Consider the following 16,549-nt stretch of genomic DNA (forward strand, 5'->3'; position numbering starts at 1 on the left):
ACTGTAATATTTAATGGTATACCAAATCGTGGTATATAATTTTGAATAAAAGTTTTTACTATAGTATTTGTTGAAACATCTTGAAGCGGATAAGCTTCAGGCCAACGTGAAAATCTGTCAATAATTGTTAAAATATAACAATTTCCATTTGAAACTGGAAGAGGTCCAACAATATCCATATGAATATGTTCAAAACGGCCTAATGGTATTTGAATTTTTTGGATAGGAGATTTAGTATGTCTTGAAATTTTGGATTTTTGACAATTGATGCAAGATGAAGTCCAATCGTTAATCTCTTTACGCATGTTAGGCCAATAATATTTATTTTGAATAAATTTTCTAGTTGTTATTATACTTGGATGAGATAATGAGTGAATTTTGTCAAATATAATTCTTCTCATAGAATGCGGAACATAAGGTCGAAAAGGTTGTAGAGAAACATCACACCATATGTTTAAATTAATAACTGGAATATGAATTTCTTTTAAATTATTTTTAGAATTTGGATCAGAAATGGTTTTTTGTAAAAATGTATCAGTTTGCTGTTCTTTATATAAAGTTTCTAAATTTATATCTTTAGTTGAAATTGCATTTATTTCTGGAATACGGGAAAGTGTGTCGGCAACTATGTTGTCTTTTCCACGTAAATATTGAATATCATTTGTAAATTGAGCAATATATTCAAGATGACGTAGTTGACGAGGAGATCTATCTACTTTAGAATTTAGAACATGAATTAAAGGTTTATGATCAGTATAAATTGTAAAAGTTCTACCTTCAAGAAAATGTTTAAAATGTTTAATTGAATTATAAATTGCCAAAAGTTCACGATCAAATGTTGAATATTTAGTTTCTGTTGTAGTTAATTTTCTTGAAAAATAAGCTAAGGGTTCTAGTATATTATTGATAGTTTGTTGAAGAACTGCTCGAATAGCAACATTTGATGCATCTACTGCTAATGATAAAGTACCATTTTTGTCGAAATGTGTAAGTAAAGTATTTTTAGCAAAAAGTTTTTTAACATTTTCGAAAGCTGTTGTGGTTTCATTTGTCCAATTTAATTGTTTGAGTTTGTTTTTAATTGCATGTGTTAACATTTCATGCAGAGAACTAAGTTCTGTTGCTAACATTTTAATATATCTGTGATAGTAATTCATCATACATAAAAATTTTTGTAATTTATTTATAGAAATTGGTTTTTCAAAATTTGTTATGATTTCAATTCTATCTAAAGATGGTTTAATACCTTCGCCTGAAATTTCGTAACTTAAAAAATTTAATTTATTTACACCGAGAGCACATTTTGAAGGTTTGATATTTAAATTTTATTCTTCAAGTCTTTTGAAAACTGATTTTAAATGATTTATATGTTGATCTTCATTATCACTGGCAATAAGAATGTCATCAATGTATGTAAATACAAAATCGAAATCAGAAAATACTTCATTAATAAAGCGTTGGAAAGTTTGAGCACTATTTCGTAAACCGAAAGGCATTCTTACGAATTCAAACATTCCAAAAGGGGTAGTTATTGCAGTTTTATGAATGTCTTCTTCTGCCATTGGAATTTGGTGGTAAGCACGTACAAGATCAATTTTGGACAAAAATTGTTTGTTTTTTAAATCAATTGTTAAATCGTGAATATGTGGTAAAGGATACAGATCTGGTGTAGTAATAAAATTAAGTCTTCGATAGTCTCCGCAAGGTCTCCAATCATTTGGTTCTTTTTTAGGAACGAGATGAAGTGGAGATGCAATAGGAGAATTTGAGGGTCTGCATATACCCGTTTTAACTAAAAATTCAAATTCAGCTTTAGCAATTTTAAGTTTGATTGGATCAAGACGTCTGGGTTTCGAAAATGGTAAAATACCTTTTGTTTCTATCCTGTGAACCGTATGGTGTTTAACTTTTTTAGTATAATCTGGTTCACAGGTAATATATGGAAATTCATTAAGTAATGTTGAAAACTTATTTTCGACAATAGGAATTTTGAGTGAGAAAATATCAGAAAATCCAGAAGATCCAGTAACTTTAATTTTTGTAGTAGAATCCATTATTTCTTTATTTTTAATATTGACAATAATTCCCAATTTTTCTAAATAGTTTGCTCCTTAAATTGGTGTATCAATGTTCGCAATAATAAATGGAAATTCAAAATCTCTTCTTAAACCTAAATCATTTTTAAGTAGTTTTGTACCGAAAGTTTCAATTGAAGAACCGTTTGCTGCGGTCAAAGTAAGATCCGAGTTTCTCTTATAAATTTTAAATTTAGAAAAAGGAATAACTGATACAACTTCGCTGGTATCGATAAGAAAATTAAGTTTATTGAATTTATCAAATATGAATATGCGACGAGTAGGTTTAATAATACTTCCATTATCCGTCACCGTTATAATGGATCGTTTCAGTTTAAATTTTGTTCGCAATTTGAATTATGATTTTGATTGAAATTGCATGGAGGTATACATTTAAGAGCGTTATTCTTAAATTTTTTGTGATACCAACAAATAGTTGTTTGTGAATTAAATTTACGATTGTTTGTAAAATTTCTTGATCTTGAAAAATTTCGAGATTTAGATCTATTTCTATCTTTAGATCTTGAGCGGATTTGTAATTGATTAATATCATTAGAAATTTTATTTAAATTTTGATAAATAGCCGTAGTTAATTCAGTTAAATTTTTTACGCATTGTTCTAAAATATTATTATTTATACTTGAGATTACAGGAGATTTGCAAGAATGAGGTTTATTGATTAAATCAAAAAGTTTGTCAGCTAAAATAATAATTTCATCTCTGTTTTGATTATTATTGGAAGTAAAATGAATTTGTATTTCTTGTGGTAATTTACGAATCCACAATTTAAAAGGTAATTCTTGGCTAACTATGGAGTCAGAACCTATAAGTGATTTCATAAATCTGAATAATTCAGATGGTGAACGATCACCAAGTTCAGTTTTTGAAAATAATTGCTCTAATCGTTTTTCTTCGCTAAGAGAAAATCTTTCACATAGAATTTTTTTGATTGTATCATATTTATTAAAAAGAGGAGGAGGGTTAATAACATCTAAAATTTTAGATATAGTATCTCGTTGAAGAGTAATTAGAACATTTTGAAATTTTAAATTATCACCATTGATATTGTTAATTTCAAATTGTCCTTCAACAAGAAAAAACCAGGCATCGGGAGATTCTTGCCAAAATTGTGGTAATTTAATAGATTTAGTAGAAGAAATATTTGTAAAGTTATCTTGTGTTGAAGTATCTTGTGTTATATTAGAGATGTTGTTTTGTGTTGTATTAATGTTAGAATTTTGAGTTGTATTGTGAGTCATTGTGTTATTTGAATAGTTGTTGTTTTGATTTTCCGAATTTGTAAACTTACGGGTTCGTATTTGTGAACGTAGAACCATATGAAAAAAAAAAAAATTTTTTTAGGAAAAATTTGAGAATTAGAAAATATTTAAGATTTTTTTTGGAAAGGGAGTTAACAATTTAAATAAAATATTTAATTTTATATAAAAAATAAGTAAATTTAAATAATTTATATTAAAATTGTTAAAATATAAAAATAATCTTAAAATAAATTTGAAAGTTTAAAAGGTTTAAAAATTTAATTTAAATTATAATTGGAAAATGTTTAATATGATATTAAAATAAAAATTATACTTACATCAAATTAAATTAGTAAAAAAAATATTAAAATTAATAAGTAGTTGATTGATGATTGTAAAGCGAATCAATTGCGTTTTTTGACGTGATGACAATTAAATACATCGTTGTTGCTGTTTATGCAATGGTTTTGTTATGCAATGGCTTTGTAATTAGTGAAGAGGACGTTAAGGTTACGAATGATTCCAACAAATGGTATACAAAATGACGATGTTTCGTTGAATATTAAAGACAGTAAATGATGTGCGTAAGTCGACTTCAAACATTTTCGAATATTCTTTCACTTCTTCAATGCCAAGAGTATATGTTGATTTAAATATCAGATAGGAAGTGAAAATATTTTGCCAATGGGTCAGTAGTTCTTTAAAATTACTTTAAGTTTCTTAGTTTTGTTATGAATAAACACGATTTTCGTTTAGGAACACAATTTTTTGGTATCCTTTATTAAAATTAAGCGGCAGTTTAATTTAAATTCATTGATTTTTGCATTGAATAATTCTTGTAAATATTAAATCTATTTTATTTTATTTTCTAGTATATTAATTTAAAAATCACATATTTGTTTGTTAGAGCTTTTTGTCATAGCACTAATGTATTGTGATGATGGTGTTTTTACTTGACCCATCAGACGTAATATATATGTATATCCAATTAAGTTATTTCTTCAGAAGTTGGTTCAGGTAACTAAAACAAATTTTCTTTGATAGCACGTCACTTAGTTGCACTTTTATTTGCGGTATTTTATTGGTTAGTTTTGCGATACGTAAAGCGTCATATTTAGTAATTGTTTCAAATAAAGATATAGGACCGTTGGTAGGATCGCCAGTATATCAACATTCAAGTTGATATTTTAAAAAAATCTTTTATTTTCGGTTTGAAATATAAAAATTTATTTTTGTTTATTTTTGAGTTTAAATATTTTCCAACTAATTAGAATTTTCTTTTTTGAAGTTATTCAAAAATTTTAAGTTAACACGAAAACTCTATAAAAATTATTTTAAAAATTAAAGTAAAGAATACAAAGTAGTTAACACTATAACAGGGAACTCAAATATATACATAGAAATCGAGTGCCTAAATGTATGTATATGAAATATAGTTTTCCAAAATTGAAAAGGTAAGAAAAAACTCACAATATTAAGAATATATATCTATATATATCTATTAGGGCGGGTTGATTTAAACATCGCTCATTGCTCTGTGAAAATCGTATTCTAGGGATCAAAATAAGAAACTTTGCCGAAGGAACCATACCTCTAAAACGAATTCCGATGTCCCCCAATTTGGGTCGAACTTTTGGGTAGGGGCAAATTTTGAAAAATCCCACTTTGACCCATTTAGAGGGCTCCAATCGAGTCCAAATGTATGACCGACGCCCACTAACTTTGGAGGCCCGACCCACCGATGCCAGTGGAACACCCTCTGGAACCCCCCTGGGGGTTCACCATACAAACATTTCAAAAAATCGCCAGTTTTGCACTTTACATGAAAAAATCAGCGAAATGCCTATGTTTTTATACTCAGTTGAGCAGAGCTCACAAAGTATATTAACTTTGATTGGATAACGGTTGGTTGTACAGGTATAAAGGAATCGAGATAGATATAGACTTCTATATATCAAAATCATCAGTATCGAAAAAAAATTCGATTGAGCCATGTCCGTCCGTGTGTCCGTTAACACGATAACTTGAGTAAATTTTGAGCTATCTTGATGAAATTTGGTATGTAGATTCCTGGCCACTCGTCTCAGATCGATATTTAAAATGAACGATATCGGACAATAACCACGCTCACTTTTTCGATATCGAAAATTTCGAAAAATCGAAAAAGTGCGATAATTCATTACCAAATACGGATTAAGCGATGAAACTTGGTAGGTGAGTTGAACTTATGACGCAGAATAGAAAACTAGTAAAATTTTGGACAATGGGCGTGGCACCGCCCCCTTTTAAAAGAAGGTAATTTAGAAGTTTTGCAAGCTGTAATTTGGCAGTCGTTGAAGATATCATAATGAAATTTGGCAGGAACATTACCCTTATTCCTATATATCTGGTTAATAAAAATTAGCGAAATCGGAGAACGACCCCGCCCACTTTTTAAAAAAAAATTTTTTTAAATTAAAATTTTAAAAGAAAAGTTAATATCTTTACAGTATATAAGTAAATTATGTCAACATTCAACTCCAGTAATGATATGTTGCAACAAAATACAAAATTAAAAGAAAATTTCAAAATGGGCGTGGCTCCGTCCTTTTTCATTTAATTTGTCTAGGATACTTTTAATGCCATAAGTCGAACAAAAATTTACCAATCCTTGTGAAATTTGGTACAGGCTTAGATTCTAGGACGATAACTGTTTTCCGTGAAAAAGGGCGAAATCGGTTGAAGCCACGCCCAGTGTTTGTACACAGTCGACCGTCTGTCCTTCCGCTCGGCCGTTAATAGGATAACTTGAGCAAAAATGGATATATCTTTACTGAACTCAGTTCACGTACTTATCTGAACTCACTTCGTATTGGTGTAAAAAATGGCCGAAATCCGACCATAACCACGCCCACTTTTTCGATATCGAAAATTACGAAAAATGAAAAAAATGCCATAATTATATACCAAATACGAAAAAAGGGATGAAACATGGTAATTGTATTGGTCTATTGACGCAAAATATAACTTTAGAAAAAAACTTGGTAAAATGGATGTGACACCTACCATATTAAGTAGAAGAAAATGAAAAAGTTTTGCAGGGCGAAATCAAAAGCCATTGGAATCTTGGAAGGAATACTGTTCGTGGTATTAAATATATAAATAAATTAGCGGTACCCGACAGATGATGTTCTGGATCACCCTGGTCCACATTTTGGTCGATATCTGGAAAACGCCTTCACATATACAACTACCACCACTCCCTTTTAAAAAACTTATTAACACCTTTCGTTTGATACCCATATTGTACAAACGCATTCTAGAGTCAACCCTGGTCCACTTTTATAACGATATTCAGAAAAGGCGTCCACCTATAGAACTAAGGCCCACTCCCTTTTAAAATACTCATTAACACCTTTCATTTGATACCCATATCGTACAAAAAAAATCTAGAGTCACCCCTGGCCCACCTTTATGGCGATATCTCGAAAAGGCATCCACCTATAGAACTAAGGCCCACTCCCTTTTAAAATACTCATTAACACCTTTCATTTCATACCCATATCGTACAAACAAATTCTAGAGTCACCCCTGGTCCACCTTTATGGCGATATCTCGAAAAGGCGTCCACTTATAGAACTAAGGCCCACGCCCTTTTAAAATACTCAAAAACACCTTTCATTTGATACCCATATTGTAAAAACGCAGTCTAGAGTCACCCCTGGTCCACGTTTATGGCGATATCCCGAAAAGGCGTCCACCTATAGAACTAAGGCCCACTCCCTTTTACAACACTTATTAACACCTTTCTTTGATACCAATATTGTACAAACGCATTCTAGAGTCAACCCTGGTCCACTTTTATAACGATATTCCGAAAAGGCGTCCACCTATAGAACTAAGGCCCACGCCCTCTTAAAATACTCATTAATACGTTTCATTTGATACCCATATCGTACAAAATAAATTCTAGAGTCACTCCTGGTCCATCTTTATGGCGATATCTCGAAAAGGCGTCCATCTATAGAAATTAGGCCCACGCCCTTTTAAAATACTTATTAATACCTTTCATTTGATACCCATATCGTACAAAATAAATACTGGAGTCACCCCTGGTCCACCTTTATGGCGATATCTCGAAAAGGCGTCCACCTATAGAACTTAGGCCCACTCCCTTTTAAAATTATCATTAACACATTTCATTTGATACCCATATCGTACAAACAAACTCTAGAGTCAGGCCTGGTCCACCTTTATGGCGATATCCCTAAATGGCGTCCATCTATAGAACTATGGCCCATTTCCTCTTAAAATATTCTTTAATACCTTCCATTTGATACACATGTCATACAAACACATTCCAGGGTTACCCTAGGTTCTTTTTACAACATGGTGATTTCCCCTTACTTTGTCTCCACAGCTCTCAACTGAGTATGTAATGTTCGGTTACACCCGAACTTAGCCTTCCTTACGTGTTAAAATACTCAATAACACCTTTCATTTGATACCCATATCGTACAAAAAAAATCTAGAGTCACCCCTGGCCCACCTTTATGGCGATATCTCTAAAAGGCATCCACCTACAGAACTAAGGCCCACTCCCTTTTAAAATACTCATTAACACCTTTCATTTCATACCCATATCGTACAAACAAATTCTAGAGTCACCCCTGATCCACCTTTATGGCGATATCTCGAAAAGGCGTCCACCTATAGAACTAAGGCCCACTCCCTTTTAAAATACTCATTAACGCCTTTCATTTGATACCCATATAGTACAAACAAATTCTATAGTCACCCCTGGTCCACCTTTATGGCGATATCTCGAAAAGGCGTCCACATATACAACTAAGGCCCACGCCCTCTTAAAATACTCATTAATGCCTTTCATTTGATACCCATATCGTACAAAATAAATTCTAGATTCACTCCTGGTCCATCTTTATGGCGATATCTCGAAAAGGCGTCCATCTATAGAACTTAGGCCCACGCCCTTTTAAAATACTTATTAATACCTTTCATTTGATACCCATATCGTACAAACTAAATTCTAGAGTCACGCCTGGTCCACCTTTATGGCGATATCTCGAAAAGTCGTCCACCTATAGAACTTAGGCCCACCCCCTTTTAAAATTATCATTAACACATTTGATTTGATACCCATATCGTACAAACAAATTCTAGAGTCAGGCCTGGTCCACCTTTATGGCGATATTCCTAAATGGCGTCCATCTATAGAACTATGGCCCACTTCCTCTTAAAATACTCTTTAATACCTTCCATTTGATACACATGTCATACAAACACATTCCAGGGTTACCCTAGGTTCTTTTTACAACACGGTGATTTCCCCATACTTTGTCTCCACATGTCTCAACTGAGTATGTAATGTTTGGTTACACCCGAACTTAGCCTTCCTTACTTGTTAAAATACTCATTAACAACTTTCATTTGATAACCATATTGTACAAAAAAAATCTAGAGTCACCCCTGGCCCACCTTTATGGCGATATCTCTAAAAGGCATCCACTTACAGAACTAAGGCCCACTCCCTTTTAAAATACTCATTAACACCTTTCATTTCATACCCATATCGTACAAACAAATTCTAGAGTCACCCCTGGTCGACCTTTATGGCGATATCTCGAAAAGGCGTTCACCTATAGAACTAAGGCCCACGCCCTTTTAAAATACTTATTAACACCTTTCATTTGATACCCATATTGTACAAACGCATTCTAGAGTCACCCCTGGTCCACGTTTATGGCGATATCCCGAAAAGGCGTCCACCCATAGAACTAAGGCCCACTCCCTTTTAAAACACTCATTAACACCTTTAATTTGATACCCATATTGTACAAACGCATTCTACAGTCAACCCTGGTCCACTTTTATAACGATATTCCGAAAAAGCATCCACCTGTAGAACTAAGGCCCACTCCCTTTTACAATACTCATTAACGCCTTTCATTTGATACCCATATAGTACAAACAAATTCTATAGTCAACCCTGGTCCACCTTTATGGCGATATCTCGAAAAGGCGTCCACATATACAACTATGGCCCACTCCCTCTTAAAATACTCATTAATACCTTTCATTTGATACCCATATCGTACAAAATAAATTCTAGTCACTCCTGGTCCATCTTTATGGCGATATCTCGAAAAGGCGTCCATCTATAGAACTTAGGCCCACGCCCTTTTAAAATACTTATTAATACCTTTCATTTGATACCCATATCGTACAAAATAAATTCTAGAGTCACCTCTGGTCCACCTTTATGGCGGTATCTCGAAAAGGCGTCCACCTATAGAACTTAGGCCCACTCCCTTTTAAAATTATCATTAACACATTTCATTTGATACCCATATCGTACAAACAAAATCTAGAGTCAGGCCTGGTCCACCTTTATGGCGATATCCCTAAATGGCGTCCATCTATAGAACTATGGCCCACTTCCTCTTAAAATACTCTTTAATACCTTCCATTTGATACACATGTCATACAAACACATTCCAGGGTTACCCTAGGTTCTTTTTACAACCTGGTGATTTTCCCTTACTTTGTCTCCACAGCTCTCAACTGAGTATGTAATGTTCGGTTACACCCGAACTTAGCCTTTCTTACTTGTTTCTTTTTGGAGTTTATTTTTCTCTTTAGAAATTTATTTAGTCAGAACATATGTAAATGAAAAAATGAATTTAACTTAGTAATAGAAAAGAAATTAAAAAAAAAAATTATTAGAAATTAGCGTTTTTACAACCCTTTTAAAACCAAGGCATCACTGTGATGCATTTGCATGTCGTAAACATAGTTGTGTGCGTTTTTTATTCAACCGTTTTAAAAAATTAAGGTATCACTGTGACACAATTGCAGAATGTAAAATTGCTTGTGTTGTTTTTTTTAAGCCACCACAAGACACAGCAGGTAGAATTGAAATTACTATTTCATTCTTATTACCTCGTCTCGTAGACTCTATATAAAGCAACAGTTTTTGTGAATGCATTAAGTCGTTGTGAAGAACTCAAAGTGTGAAGTGCTAATTTCAGATAAAAAATATTTCAAAAAAAATAATAAGTGAAGTGACCATTTCAAATCAAAAAGTTTACAATGAATCCACCATCCTCTACATCGCAAGATGAAGCAACTACATCAACAACTATCGAAAACCCAATGAGTCATATACCCAAGCATGATGTTATTGTTTTTGATGTGTCTACTGTTTAACTGATCTTAATTTACCAACCCATCTGGATATCTTGAGATATTATTTTTACTTAAGAGAACGTGCAAAAACAGAACAAAAAAAGTTTTCCCATAAATCGTTCACTATTCAAGTACAAGATAAGTTGATTGGAATTTGGGAAAAACTTGGTATGGAAATAATGCTGGAAAAAGGTGTGTTTAATGAATTGAATAAATTGCTTGACAAGTATCAAGAGCAAATCAAGAGAAGAAACAATACCTAACAATTTACATAGTATGTAAAATCTCTGGAAACAATTTTTTACATTGGAACATGTAAATGCGATTTGAAGGCAGCTCCATGTGCATGCGGCTGGGTTCCCGAACGCCTCAAAGAGTTCATGCATGATCAACATAATCAAAGAAGACTAACAATGGATGCATTTATGATGGAAACTGAAGAGCAAGGAGCAACGTCTATGTCATCAATGCCAACATACCAAGATCCCGATGATTCAACATACGCACCGCCACCGGTTCAAGAAGATATGGATAGAAGCACAAGTTCACAATACACAGAGAGATGCGATTGTTTTAACTTTGCCTTGGTAAGTGACAGATTTGGTGTGCCTGACAGAGTAGCATCATAATTGGGAACCACTCTTTTGCAAGATTTTAAAATTAAAGATAAGCATGGGAAACCCCTCATCATGGATAAATCGAAAGTTCGGAGAGAAAAAGAGAAATGCAGACTAGAAGTGCTTCGCAAACGGTTAGATGATACCAATTTGTTAGCGTTTTCATTCGATGGCAGAAAAGATGATATTTTAACGATAGATAAAATTGATGAGAAGTATCATACTAGGATGGTAAAAGAACCTCATCTTGTTATTTTGAGAGAACCCAATTCTGAATTGATTGGTTACGTGAGATTGGAACATGAAACCGCTGAATACAAAACAACCAAATTAAATGGTTTCTTCAACGATAAAAATATATCACTGGATGCATTAATTGGAATATGCACTGACGGTGATTCAACAAACACTGGCCCACACGGTGGAATTATACGACGATTCGAATTGCTGTTAAAAAGACCACTGCATTGGTTTGTTTGCCTTCTACACTTCAACGAACTTCCGCTTCGGCATTGGGTGAAGCTTTGGATAAATCAAACAGCACTGGAGCAAGATCGGCAACCGGAAAACTGAGCCGTCAAATCGAAACTTGGTAAACTCTTCCGGCAAGTTATTGCTATCACTCATTTATTATAATTGTCAACCATTTTTAATTATTTTATTATTATATATTTTCAGGTGGTGGACGGCTTCCAGAAAACTGAGTTGCAAAATATGCCCCCTGCTCCAGAAAAAATTGAATTTTCCACCGATTCGAAGTACTTATACGACATGGCCCATGCAATTTCTAGCGGCGTGGTTCCGGTGGATCTGGCTAACATCAAACCAGGGAAAATTGTACATTCTCGGTGGCTCACCAAGGCCGCTAGATTATTGCTATTATATGTGACAACGGAAAATCCAGATGCAAATTTAAGAATTCTGGTTGAATTTATAATTAAATGTTATGTGCCAATGTACTTCAATATCAAGTATTACAGCTCTGTCGTGTACGGCAGTGCATTATTTTTCAAGTTCATTGGTTGCTCACGATTTCTAGAACCTCGTTTACGCAAAATTGTCAATCAAGTAATTAAAGATAATTGCGATATTATGCGCATTCGGAAAATATCTTGTTATCAATGTTGTTTGATGATAGCAAAGAAAAGCGCGACTGTGCCATCAAGAAAATTCTACGCTATCGAACGATATTGACGAGCCAATGGAACTTAGAGTTTAGAAAAAACCAGATATAAACTTTAGTTGCAGAAGTTATACGGAAATGATCAATTTGAATGATATAAATATCGTATTTGAACCACCATTCATGCGAAGCATTCCGTACGATACATTGAAAGCTTATTTAAATCAAGATGATCCACCGTTTAATGATCCAAAAATTCCATCACACATACAAGGAACGGAACGACATCTTCAATTGCTAGCTAGCGTTTCCAAACGGGTTATACCGGAAAATGTAGAGGCTGTTATGGCGACGAAATTAGAGAGCCGTGCGAAATTGCTCAGACTTGAAAGCAAAAAAGATTTCAAACAATAATTTTTTTTAGTTTCTTTTCTATAACTCACTTAAATTAATTTTTTCATTTACATATGTTCTGACTAAATAAATTTCTTAAGAGAAAAAATAGATATTATTATAAATAAATAATAAATATTATTATAAATAAATAAATAAAAATAAAGAAAAAACATTGCCATTTAGCTGATTTTTTTATGTAAAGTGCAAAACCGGCGATTTTTTGAAATGTTTGTATGGTGAACCCCCAGGGGGTTCCAGGGGGTGTGCCACTAGCATCGGTGGGTCGGGCCTCCAAAGTTAGTGGGGGTCGGTCATACATTTGGACTCGATTGGAGCACTCTAAATGGGTCAAAGTGGGATTTTTCAAAATTTGCCCCTACCCAAAAGTTCGACCCAAATTGGGGGACATCAGAATTCGTTTTAGAGGTATGTTTCCTTCAGCAAATTTTCTTATCTTGATCCCTAGAATATGATTTTTACAGCGCAATGGGCGATTTTTTTGCCTCCCCACAAATCGACCCGGCCAAATATCTATATATGTACATAGGACAATTTATAACTAAAATTCCATAACTCACGTTTTTTATATCCATAAAGACGGCGTTGTGTGAACATTCGTTGTTAGTTTAGACTTCATTACTGTACTATTAATGATATTATTTTAAGAAAAATATTATTTTATTATTTTAATTAATATTATTATTATAAATATTGTATTTATCTGTTTGTGTGAACGTTTTTAGAGAGTATGTTGTAATTTTTTGAGTACACTGTATTTATTTTATTTGAAATTTTTAGTTTTTCAAACTTTTGACTTAATTGCACTTATTATTTTAGCCATTCCTTTTATACGTTATTTCTGATACCTAAACACATACATACGTATTTATCCATATATAAATTTATAAAATTAAGTCTTTTTGTAGCAATGTAAAAAGATATTTTTTTTGATAACGTTTTATGTTGATTTTCGAAAATTTATGCTCGTAAATTCACTATAAATGTTGTGCATATTTGAAACGTTTTGTGTTTTATTTTTCACGCCTCGTCTTTTTTAACGTTCTACTGCAAGACCGTTTTAATGTATGTGCAAACTAAAAACCGTTATATATATATATTAGAAGACCCGGCAGACGATGTCCTGCCCTAAATTTGGCCTATCTGCATACATTTTAATAAGCTTTTTCCGTCTGAATCTGCCCTCCCCCTCTTCACTTTTTCCTTATCCTTTTATTCACTCCTCCCTCCGTCTTTTTCGCTTCATCTATCTCCATCTTCGTCCCATTCTATCGCTTTCTCAATCTCCTTCTCTCTTTTCACTTCTCTCAATTTCTTCTCATTCTTCTGCATCACTTATTGCCTGTCCCAGAGGGTGGTATGTATTTTATTCCAGTCCCAGCCCCAGTTCCACTCCGAGTCTCAGTCCCAGTCCTAGTCCTAATACCAGTCCCAGTCCGTCTTTGAATAATATATTACTCTGTACTAAAGCACTCATCAACAGCTTTCATTTGATATCCATATTGTATAAACACTTTCTAGGCATTCAGTGGGCCACGTTTTGGCCTATATCTCGTGACCCTAGTCACCCAGGGGTATGAAAATTACCCTCTACACAACCAAAGACTCTCGTGAATTAAAAAAAAAATGTCATAGTACCTCTAAATCGCGAGTCCCCTCAGAAACCCCCCCCCCCCTCTCTCTCGGCGGGCCTGGTGATGTGCTATACTTGATATCATTCGCTATTAATATTTTTTATTGATAATCAGGTTGTTTAATTAAACACCAAGCAATTACACGGATGGCGGCCACCGTGGTTTGATGGTAGCGTGCTCCGCCTATCACACCGTATGCCATGGGTTCGCACCCCGGGCAAAGCAACATCAAAAATTTAGAAATAAGGTTTTTCAATTAGAAGAAAATTTTTCTAAGCGGGGTCGCCCCTCGGCAGTGTGTGGCAAGCGCTCCGGGTGTATTTCTGCCATGAAAAGCTCTCAGTGAAAACTCATCTGCCTTGCAGATGCCGTTCGGAGTCGGCATAAAACATGTAGGTCCCGTCCGGCCAATTTGTAGGTAAAATCAAGAAGAGCACGACGCAAATTGGAAGAGAAGCTCGGCCTTAGATCTCTTCGGAGGTTATCGCGCCTTACATTTATTTTTTTTTTACCCCTTAGTGTTGCTAATATTCGCAACACTGGCCTCCACCTAAGTCTGATCGTCCTATCAAACAAATCTCTCAATCTAAACGCTGCTAGCCTCTCCAAATGAACCACTTTCATTTTGGTTCGTGGTTTGCCAATGGTTTGTATGCGGTACACTGCATCGTTGATCCGTTTTACAACTTTGTATGGGCCTTCCCAATTACACTGAAATTTCGGGGATAAACCTTTTTTTCGTTGTGGGTTGTATAAGAGCACAAAATCTCCTTCCTGAAACCCTTCCGAATTGAATGCTTTATCGTAGCTCGCTTTCATCTTGTCACTCATAACCTTTGCTCGTTGCCTTACCAGATCGTGTATCCCTTTCAGCTCTTCTTCCAAGCCACCAATGAATTTCTTGACATTTCTCTTCGCATTGGCATTTATCACATACTTCAAATCAGCTGGCAGTCGAAGTTCATTGCCAAAAATTACCTTTGCGGGAGTTTGACCCGTTGTCTCATGTACTGCCGATCGGTAGGCCATCATGAATAATGATATGTGTGCATCCCAGTCCTTATGGTACTTGTCTACTACTTTCCTTAAATGCTCCTCCAATGTTCTATTGAAACATTCCACCATACCATCGGACATAGGATGCGATGAAGTTGTCCGTGTTTTTCGAATGCCCAACTTCTTGCACATTTCTTGGAACACAGCTGATTCGAAATTCCTGCCTTGGTCAGAATGTAACTCCATTGGTACACCATACCTTGCAACCCAATTGTTTATAAACACTTCTGCTGTTTCCGCTTCTTGATTTGGGATTGGGTATACTTCTGGCCATTTGCTGAAATAATCCATAACCACCAGTATATATTTGTTTCCGCAATTGCTAGTAGGAAATGGAACTGCGACATCCATAGCGATCCTTTCAAATGGCGCACCTGACTTATATTGCTTCATCTGGCCATGACTTCGGGTTTTGGGCCCTTTCGCTCTGCTGCAAACCTCGCAGTTTGCAATCCACTCAGTGACCGACTGACGGCAACCAACCCAACATAATCTATGTCTAATCTTCTCAAGCGTCCTCGTGATTCCAAGATGACCTCCGCTTGGACCATTATGCAGCTCGCTGAGCATGTCAGGAATCCTCTTTCTGGGAACAACTATCAGTTTCTTCTTGCATTGACCATCCTCACTCTCTCATATGCGCTGCACGCAACCGGATATCATTCTAAACTGTTCCACTGTGCCCAATATGATTTCGCATTGGGACTCTCTGCTGACAATTCCTCTCTATTTGGTCTTTCGTTTCGTTCGAGCCTTTGCATAACATGTGACAGATCTGTATCTTCTAGCTGACACTTCCTTAGTTGTTCCTTGTCCCGTTCATCCGCACACGTCATAATCATTAGCCGGACATCTATAATGTCTTCTTTAGCCTCGGCCTTTGAACAGTGCTTGCATTCCAAACTACATGATCTTCGTGACATTGCATCGGCATTCCCATGGAGACTACCTTTCCGATGCTCTATGGAAGAGTCAAAGCTTTGCAGCTGCTCGATCCACCGTGCCAATTGTCCTTCTGGATTACGGAACTGCAGAAGCCATTTCAACGCTGCGTGATCTGTCCTGACGCGGAATCTCTGGCCGTAGAAGTATTTGTGAAAATGTTTAATGCACTCTACCAATGCCAACAGATCTCTCCGTATAACGCAATAGTTCCTCTCTGGTTTTTCAATCGAACGGCTGT

At 34.9% G+C, this 16,549-nt stretch overlaps 3 protein-coding genes across 30 annotated transcripts in view; 2 read left to right on the forward strand and 1 right to left on the reverse strand.

The window, feature by feature from the left end:
• Hs6st (heparan sulfate 6-O-sulfotransferase) overlaps nt 1-16,549 on the forward strand; it is an 812,621-nt gene that overhangs the window by 713,061 nt on the left and 83,011 nt on the right. The window lies entirely within an intron of this gene.
• The window catches only part of Rim (Rab3 interacting molecule), a 272,945-nt gene that overhangs the window by 243,620 nt on the left and 12,776 nt on the right, over nt 1-16,549 (reverse strand). For 21 of the 22 annotated variants that reach the window (XM_067759662.1, XM_067759664.1, XM_067759665.1 and 18 more), the window contains one exon: nt 13,237-13,524. The exons of the other annotated variant lie outside the window; for it this stretch is intronic. The gene's annotated coding sequence lies outside the window, so the exon portion shown is untranslated. The remainder of the gene's footprint in view (nt 1-13,236; nt 13,525-16,549) is intronic. 22 annotated transcript variants of the gene reach the window in all.
• The window catches only part of LOC137236719 (uncharacterized), a 296,244-nt gene that overhangs the window by 15,653 nt on the left and 264,042 nt on the right, over nt 1-16,549 (forward strand). The gene's annotated exons all lie outside the window — the stretch shown is intronic.

The sequence above is a fragment of the Eurosta solidaginis genome, chromosome 1 (genome assembly GCF_040869045.1).
Source record: "Eurosta solidaginis isolate ZX-2024a chromosome 1, ASM4086904v1, whole genome shotgun sequence".
Taxonomy (NCBI): domain Eukaryota; kingdom Metazoa; phylum Arthropoda; class Insecta; order Diptera; family Tephritidae; genus Eurosta; species Eurosta solidaginis.